The sequence below is a fragment of the Glycine soja genome, chromosome 3 (assembly GCF_004193775.1).
Source record: "Glycine soja cultivar W05 chromosome 3, ASM419377v2, whole genome shotgun sequence".
NCBI classification, from domain to species: domain Eukaryota; kingdom Viridiplantae; phylum Streptophyta; class Magnoliopsida; order Fabales; family Fabaceae; genus Glycine; species Glycine soja.
This window is the reverse complement of record NC_041004.1, coordinates 29,273,269-29,281,498: the sequence shown is the minus strand read 5'-3', so window position 1 is coordinate 29,281,498 and position 8,230 is coordinate 29,273,269. Positions and strand designations below refer to the sequence as shown.

Genomic DNA, 8,230 nt, shown 5'->3' with positions numbered 1-8,230 from the left:
ATAAAAAAAAGAAACAAAATTAGTTATAAAAACAGGATTGAAACAATTTAAAAAATTGAGCCTATTAAATTTTTTATTACCGTCACAATTTTATATTTGAATAAAAATGGAGAAAAACAAATTGTTTCAATTTTTTATTACAGGATTGAGCCTGTAATGAAAAAAAAGAAGCAAAATTAGTTATAAAAAAATTTATTTTAGTAATTTTAGAAAATAAAATAATAATAATTTAACAAGAAGAAACTTAAAATAAATACGCTTCAACAATTTTAAAAATGAAAATTAATCTATATATAAGACTAAAAAATGAAATGAAAAATATAAAAATAAAAAAACATGATAATGGTATAATCCATGGAAGCCACATAGCATATAAGGCATAAGCCAAGAAGAGCTTTGAGTTGAGTTAACCAAAATGAATTCCGAAGCAGAGAAAGAGCATGAAGCAACCACACTCTCTCTCCACTATTTTCCCCTTCGTCCAACCCAAGAACATCCCATCAACCACCCTTCAACCAAGCAAGCTCAAAGTCCCAACCCTATCATCATCCCTCACAGACCTTTCTCTCTCCACCACCACTCCTTCTCCTTCAGATCCACCATCTCCGCCAATTCCCTCCACGCCCCTCTCTCCCTCGCGACCTTTCCAACGTTGCCGCCCTCGTCTGGTTCTGCAATGACCTCCGCCTCCTCGACAATGAGCGCCTCACTGTCGCCAACAACGACTCCCTCTTCGTCCTTCGCGTCTACTGCTTCGACCCCTCCAACTACAGCAAGTCGGCACCTGACTTTGACAAGACCGGCCCCTATCGCGCCGCCTTCCTCATCCATTCCGTCTCCGACCTCCGTCGCAGCCTCCAAACGCACGGCTCCGATCTCGTCGTGCATGTCAAGAAGCCCGAGACGGTGCTGGCGGAGCTCACCAAGGTGTCGTATCCTAAGTGTTGCAAGAGAGAGAAGAGGGAGAAACGATTGAAAATGATGAAGGTGCGAGAGAACATGTTCTTGTTCACAAAAGAATTTCAAATTCTTTCATTTTGTGAAAGAATTTGAAATCCTAATATTTAACTTAATTAAAATACCTGAACAAAATACTGAAATTTTAATTTCTTTTCAAATTTTTTTATCTAAAAATCTTATTTCACTGAAAATTAATTAAAATCCTTTAAAAAATTGAATTACCCTATTAAATTTCTCCATCAAATCATACTATTAAGAAAATATATATAAGCAATTGGATGCTACTATATTAGCGTGGTTAAACTCTCCCTCAAGGTAAGTATGAGTCACGTAATTCTATTTCTAGAAAAAGTGAAAAGAAAGATAATTTGAAATTGTAAAACCTATATCAATTACCAATCAACAATATATATATATATATATATATATATATATATATACTTTGGATCTCCCTCTATTTCTTCACAAGTTGTCTCCTTTCTCCTGTGCTAATTATTCTCAAATTTTCTTTTGATGCTAATGGAGTTTAATCCGTAAATCTCACTCCTTCTTCTCTAATCAAAGATGAGTAAATTAATACGAATCTCTGGTGGATATGTTGTTTTCGGAAATTCCGAAACAAAAATTTAAATTGACGATATGATGATTCTTTTATAATTTTTTTAAAAACTATATTCCTTTTAATTTTTGAGAAAGTACTATTGTTTTTCACTATTTACTTTTTATGAAAACTTTATATTTTTTTCTAAATATGTTTTCCTAATAATAAATAATATTTAGGAAAACAAATAATTAACATAGCTGAACTCTTTGTTTTCTTAAGAAACATAGCTGAACTCTAGATTCTTCCTCAATTAGCGGTGCAGACAAGGAAATCAGATTCTCCCTATCTAATCAGGAAAGAAAGATTAACTAAAGAGAGATAAACCGTAATTATCCTATAAATATATACAACAATTCATTCAATTAAGAGACAGAAAGTAATGAATTTTTTTTTGTAAAATTAAGAAAAAAAATTCAAATATTGTTTCTATCTTTCCTAAATAAATCCTAAAATAAATAAATTATATAAGTAATGTTCTAAATATGAGAATCATATTGAATAATCTCTGAACGCAGAAGACTATATTCGATTCTTTGGACGAAAATGGGTTCAGTTTTGGAATATATTATCAGTACCCGCCATCTACTCTGTTTTATAGGTCAGTCACTTAATTGCCATCATCCTAATCTCTATTTCCATAAAATAAACCAACCCAAATTGTGTAGAAAAAATGACACGACTGATCAGTGACTCACACATATGCAATTCATTATGTAGATGCAGATGTAGATTCGAAAATTGATTATTTTATATTTTTTCTATTAACTGGTTATTTTATATTTTATATATTCCGAATGTACGTACGTACCTCTTTAATTACATTGACATAACCAACGTTTCTTATATTATAGATGAAAAAGATAATGTAAAGTGGCTAGCATTCATATTAGTTGGTTCACATTTGAACTTAAAAAAAATTTGTTCCTTTCAAATAGTCATTAAAAAAATTAATCAGTTTAACAAATTAAGTTTTGTTTTATTTTATCACGATCTCGTCTCAGATAGGGTTTTAACTCTTAATTAAGAAGGCAGGGATAAATTAATCTTCTCAACTAAAAACAAATACGTATATTTGGTGTACTCAATAGATATGGTACACAACTCTGTGCTCATCAGTTCTTGCTATACGTACGCTTGAATGGTACACATGAGAACTTGCATGGTTTTTCATAATTAGGCTTAGGTAGATGGTACACAATTCTATTGGTTTAATTATTTGAATGAAAGCAAAGAAAATAGGGAGAGAAAACATGAATAAACATAGATTGTCTTTTGTATGAAAAATATGTTGTATTTTGTGCTTCAATAAAGATTTAGTACTATTGTGTCCTTTTTTCACACATATTCAGTGGATAAATAAATCTTTAATTTCGCCAATTTCAGAAATCTTAGAAAACTGAAATACTTAGACAACTTTCATCAATTCGAATTAAAGTTCAAGAAACACTGCAAAGAAGGGAAATTGCCAAACTACGTGGTTATTGAGCAAAGATACTTTTGACTTGTTATCACTACCAGCCAATGATGATCATCCATATCATGATGTTGGCGAGGGCCAAAAATTTGTGAAAGAAGTTTATGAGGCACTAAGAGCTAGTTTACAATGGAATGAAATGTTGGTTGTGATTACATACGATGAGCATGGAGGGTTTTATGACCACGTACCAATCCCTTTGGATGGAGTACCTAGCCCAGATGGCATTGCTGGTCCTGAACCATTCAAGTTTAAGTTTGATAGACTTGGTGTTGGGTTCCTACCATCATTGTTTCTCCATTGTTTGAGGCAGGAAAAGGTATGCATATGTATGATTGATGAACATATAGTTGATTGTGTCTGAATATGACTCAAAATAAATATATGTGAAGATAAATGGAAATTAAGTTAATTTGTTGGTCCCATAAAAGAATTAACACAGTATGTAAAAATACTAAAATACTTATTCTTCTTTTTGGTTTATGCTTTTTACATTAAGAAGTGGAATGAATTCAAAATAGGCACACGTAATTAATTTACTTAATCAATATGTATTAAATTTCAATATTCACTCTTAAGAGCAACTACAAAATAGTTGTGTATTATGTTGATTCTTAGAGTTAATCAAAACATGAAAATATCATTCTTATAATTTTTTTTCATAAAAGTTGTTTATATAAGCAATCACAATCAATGTTATATAATCAAGCAATTAAGCATAAATAATTGAACACAAAAAGTTTCATTATTCACTCTTAAAGTTGAATTATTTAAATACTATTTAAGTTCGAGAAAAATAATTTTTGACCAAAATTTAGTTATCTCCAAATCAAACTCCACATTAATTCAAGTCTTTTTTTTCTGATGAACTTAATAATTAACAAAAAAGCAATCAAAGTTATATTTACTTAATTATTAATTTTTTAAAAATCCAAGTGAAAATAGAGGTTCTTGTGCCCATTCTCGTGCTTTAGATGCCTCATGCAATATTTGATGGGGTGATTTTTTTTCCCTTCTAAATTACTCTAAATACTTAGACTACACAAATATTGTAAAAATTAAACGTTACAAATACATCATTAATTATTTTTTCGTCTTAACTTAATTAAATTAGGATATATTGAAAAAATATTAATTCATATTTAAATTTTTAAAATATTATTAAATGACTATAATTCAATTGATTGAATAGTGTTATAAGTTATTGTAAACTTTTTTTACACTATGTTTGATTCCAATAAATAAATAAAAAATTCTAAAACATAAATATACATCCTTCACAAATAAAATTGAAAATTTTAACATAAACGGAGGGAGTAATAATTAATTAAGTAGCTATGTTGTATGTAGTGTTGCACGAACCTTCGGGGCCATTCCCAACATCACAGTATGAGCTTTCATATCAATACCAGCAACTGTTAAGAAAATATTCAATCTACCTCAGTTATTGTCAAAGGGTCATGCATGAGCTGGAACACCCGAAGATCTCTTATCTCTAAGCACCCCACGTACTGATTGTCCAGGTGAAATCTCCATCTTCTTTTCTTCCCTTTTTCTTTCTAGTATGATGGTTATATTTTACAAAGATATTTTAGTTTATTTTTAATTTTTTTATTAACAGAAAAATTTATTTGATGGTTCAATAAATAATTTTTTTTGCTAATTTTGATTATTTTATAAACACGATGTAATATTTTTTAAAATGTAAATTTTTAACTTCTAGTTTTTTTTATATTTTCTTCTTTGTTTATCCTTAATATATTTATTTCTTGCTTATTATTTTTAAATAAATAATGATTTCATTATTTCTCAATCATTTTACATGTTTAATAATTAGTTTTAACAAACACTTATAAATTAATAAATTAGTTTTTCTGTTTTGAGCTATTAAATAACTTTCAATTAACTTTTTAGTTTTATTGAACATAAACTATGTATATTAACTCGTGTGGGTAAATTTATAATTTGCATTTGCTTTATCCATCTATGAATAGAAATTATTTTAACATGTGTACACTCTCTTGAAAAATAAAAATTTAAATAAAAATTGCTTGAATTTTGATATTTATATTATAATTTTCACTTTGAAAGGTTTTTTTTGTTATATTATTAACTATAGGGGCGTGAGCAGCCAGTAATTAATATAATTATGGTGTTTTAATTCTTGTTATTAATAATTATAAATATTTTAATTACTTTATTTTATAATTATTTTTAACTTTCAAATTTTCGTGAAATAGTAAAAACAAGTTCTTTTGAGATCATCATCTTCATGCAAAAGTTTGAAAACAAGAAATAAAATAAGAATGTATCTTTTAATAATTTATAAAATATATTAAAATAAAAAAAACGCACACCCTAATAATATTTGATTTACTTATTAAAAAAATATATTTTTATGTTTTTATTGAATAATATAGTACAATAATACTAGAAAACACAAAGAACTGGTAGTTTATAAAAAATTTAATAATTATGTACTCGAAGTGTAAAAAGTTTCATACTACAAATCAATCAAGATTCATCATTAATATGAATTTTAAAATATTATAAATAATTATAATGAAAATCAATAAATTTATCTTGATAATTTATTATTCTTCAATATATAAATATTTTACACTCTAAATGCTTAGAATATTTTCTCTTTTACAAAAATAAAGTTCAGTTTTAACATTATTCAAACTATACTTTCAAATTATATCTTTAGCAAAATGACTAATATGAAACACATATAAATAATGTACAAATTCTTTCTTTTGATTATTTCTACGAATTTCAGTGAAATTGCCCGACCCAGTCAAACTGCGAGAGGCTGCTGCTGAAGAACAAACACAATTGAGTGGATTTCAAGAAGATTTGATATATATGGCCGCAACTCTAAATGTGGATCATAATAAGAGTATATACCACAACAAGCTAATTACGGAGAACTTAACTGTTTTGGAGGCAGTGAAATACTGCGAAGATGCATTTGGAACATTCTTGAATGAGTGTGAGAAAGCAAACCAAAGTAGCAGAATTGATGGATCTGAAATTGTTCATTTTGCTAGACCCCATACGGCTGCACAATTCAAAAGTTTTTTTCACAAGATGTTGTCTTGTATATTATGTAATTGATAGTTGTTTATATATATTTTTAATCATATTATAATAAAGTTTGTGCTTGTCTCATCAGAAAAAAAGTGTGAGGACTGATGAGCACTTGTTCAAGGATCTGAGCTACGTAATGCAATTGCATATATTGAAATTTTTTATTCATTGTAAATTAGAAAAATAGTGTGCAAAAAGTAGGTGTTTGTCTTTCTCCATAGTTCAATCCATCTTATAAGATATGGGTGAGTTTAGTCCCTCATTTGATTCTAATTGCTCTCATTATCTAGTACTAGGATATAACATACTGATAAAAATTTAAAAGCACTAGGATATAATTACTGTTATTAAAATTGAATCTGTCATTGATTCAATAAGACTACTAGGTCAATAAGTCATTGGCCTGACTAGTGAGTCACTAATTAAATCGCAGGAATGAATATAAATTATAGTATTTGTAAACAACTAGTAAGTAACCCTTGTGGTTATGCTCTAATTACTTGTTCAAGAAAGGTGATGTCTCTATCATTGTCTAATTATTTCACACATCTGAAAGGTTGTTTATCGGAAGAGTTGGAAAATTTCAGACCCATTCCATCATGTAGCTGTGAGATTCCTTATTTTGTGATCTCATTCCAACAATTAGAGAATAGAGATAATGATCATATCAATTAGCATAATATATACAAAGTTTTATCTTCAATGTTATCTAGTATGTTCTCACAACCTTGAAACTATGGTTCCTAGAATTCGAAGACCAGGAAGGGCCTCCCTTATCCAAACAATGAAAGAAAACTGAATATTATTTTCCTATATCCTTTATTGCACTAATCATCCTATGTATAGAACTTGGATGATAGAAGTAGCAGACCACTAACAAACCCCTAGCAGAAAAGTTACTAGAATATTCTCCTAACAGAAACCATATTAGTGCTAATAGGAAATGGTGGTAGACAACATGTCTCCCTAGCCCACTCGGTCTAATTACTAATAATAGACTTAATCAATTATAATCTGCTAAATACTTTGGTGCTGATATGTTCCTCTTGGGTTTGCTTGTAGTATCCACTTGTTGTGGTTTACTCTTCATATCATTCCCCGCGACATCCAAAACGACCTTGTCCTCAAGGTTGAAGTAAAGCTTAAGCTGATCCCAGTTTTCCCACATGGCATCATCTGGGGACATACCTTCGCATTGCACAAGCACCAACAGCCTGGGAGGTGAGGACACATAATCCCATTTGGTACTAACAACAGTAACAGGTGAAATAAGAGGTTTGTTATTGCCAGCATTAGCAGGTAAAGGTAATGGCATACAAGGGGAAGTTTGCTTAAATGGCTTAAGGATGGAACAATGAAAGACAAGGTGAATGCGAGACCCTATAGGCAGATCCAATTTGTAAGCAACCTTACCAATCTGCTCAACAATCTGATAAGGACCATAAAACCTCTTTGCGAGCTTGGAATGTGTGGTGTTTGAAACAAATGATTGCCTGTGAAGTCTTAATTTGACCATCACCCAATCACCACACTTAAAAACAATGTCTTTGTGCTTTACATCAGTTGATCGTTTCATAACCTCCTAGGCTTTCTACAACTTCTTTTGAAATATACCAAAAACGACCTCTCGGTTAGCCAGAAAATCATCCATAGCCTCCACTTTTGACATCCTTGTAACATATTGAGGAATTGTGAGTGATTTCTTTCCATAAGTGATCTCATAAGGAAAAACCCATGTTCCTGAATGCTGAGAAGTATTATAGGACCATTCAGCCCAATTTAAGAATTTTCCCCATGAAGTTGGCTTACTGTGCATGAAGGCACATAAATATTATTTGATGACACGGTTTAACATCTCTGTTTGTCCATCGAACTGGGGCTAATATGTAGAACTCATGCGAAGCTGGGTACCACATAATCGAAATAGTTCTTGCTAAAAATTTCTAATGAACAGTAGGTCGTGGTCCGATACCAAACTGTTAGGCATGCCATGAAGCTTTCCGACAATGTTCATGAAGAGCGTTGTGACAATATGTGTAGTATACTGAGAAGGCAACATACCTAAGTGAATTCCCTTAGAAAAACGGTTGACAACAACT

At 30.3% G+C, this 8,230-nt stretch overlaps 1 pseudogene; it reads left to right on the top strand.

Moving 5' to 3' along the window:
* Positions 1 to 440: 440 nt before the first annotated feature.
* LOC114405104 lies at positions 441 to 6,158 on the top strand (annotated as a pseudogene).
* Positions 6,159 to 8,230: the final 2,072 nt, after the last annotated feature.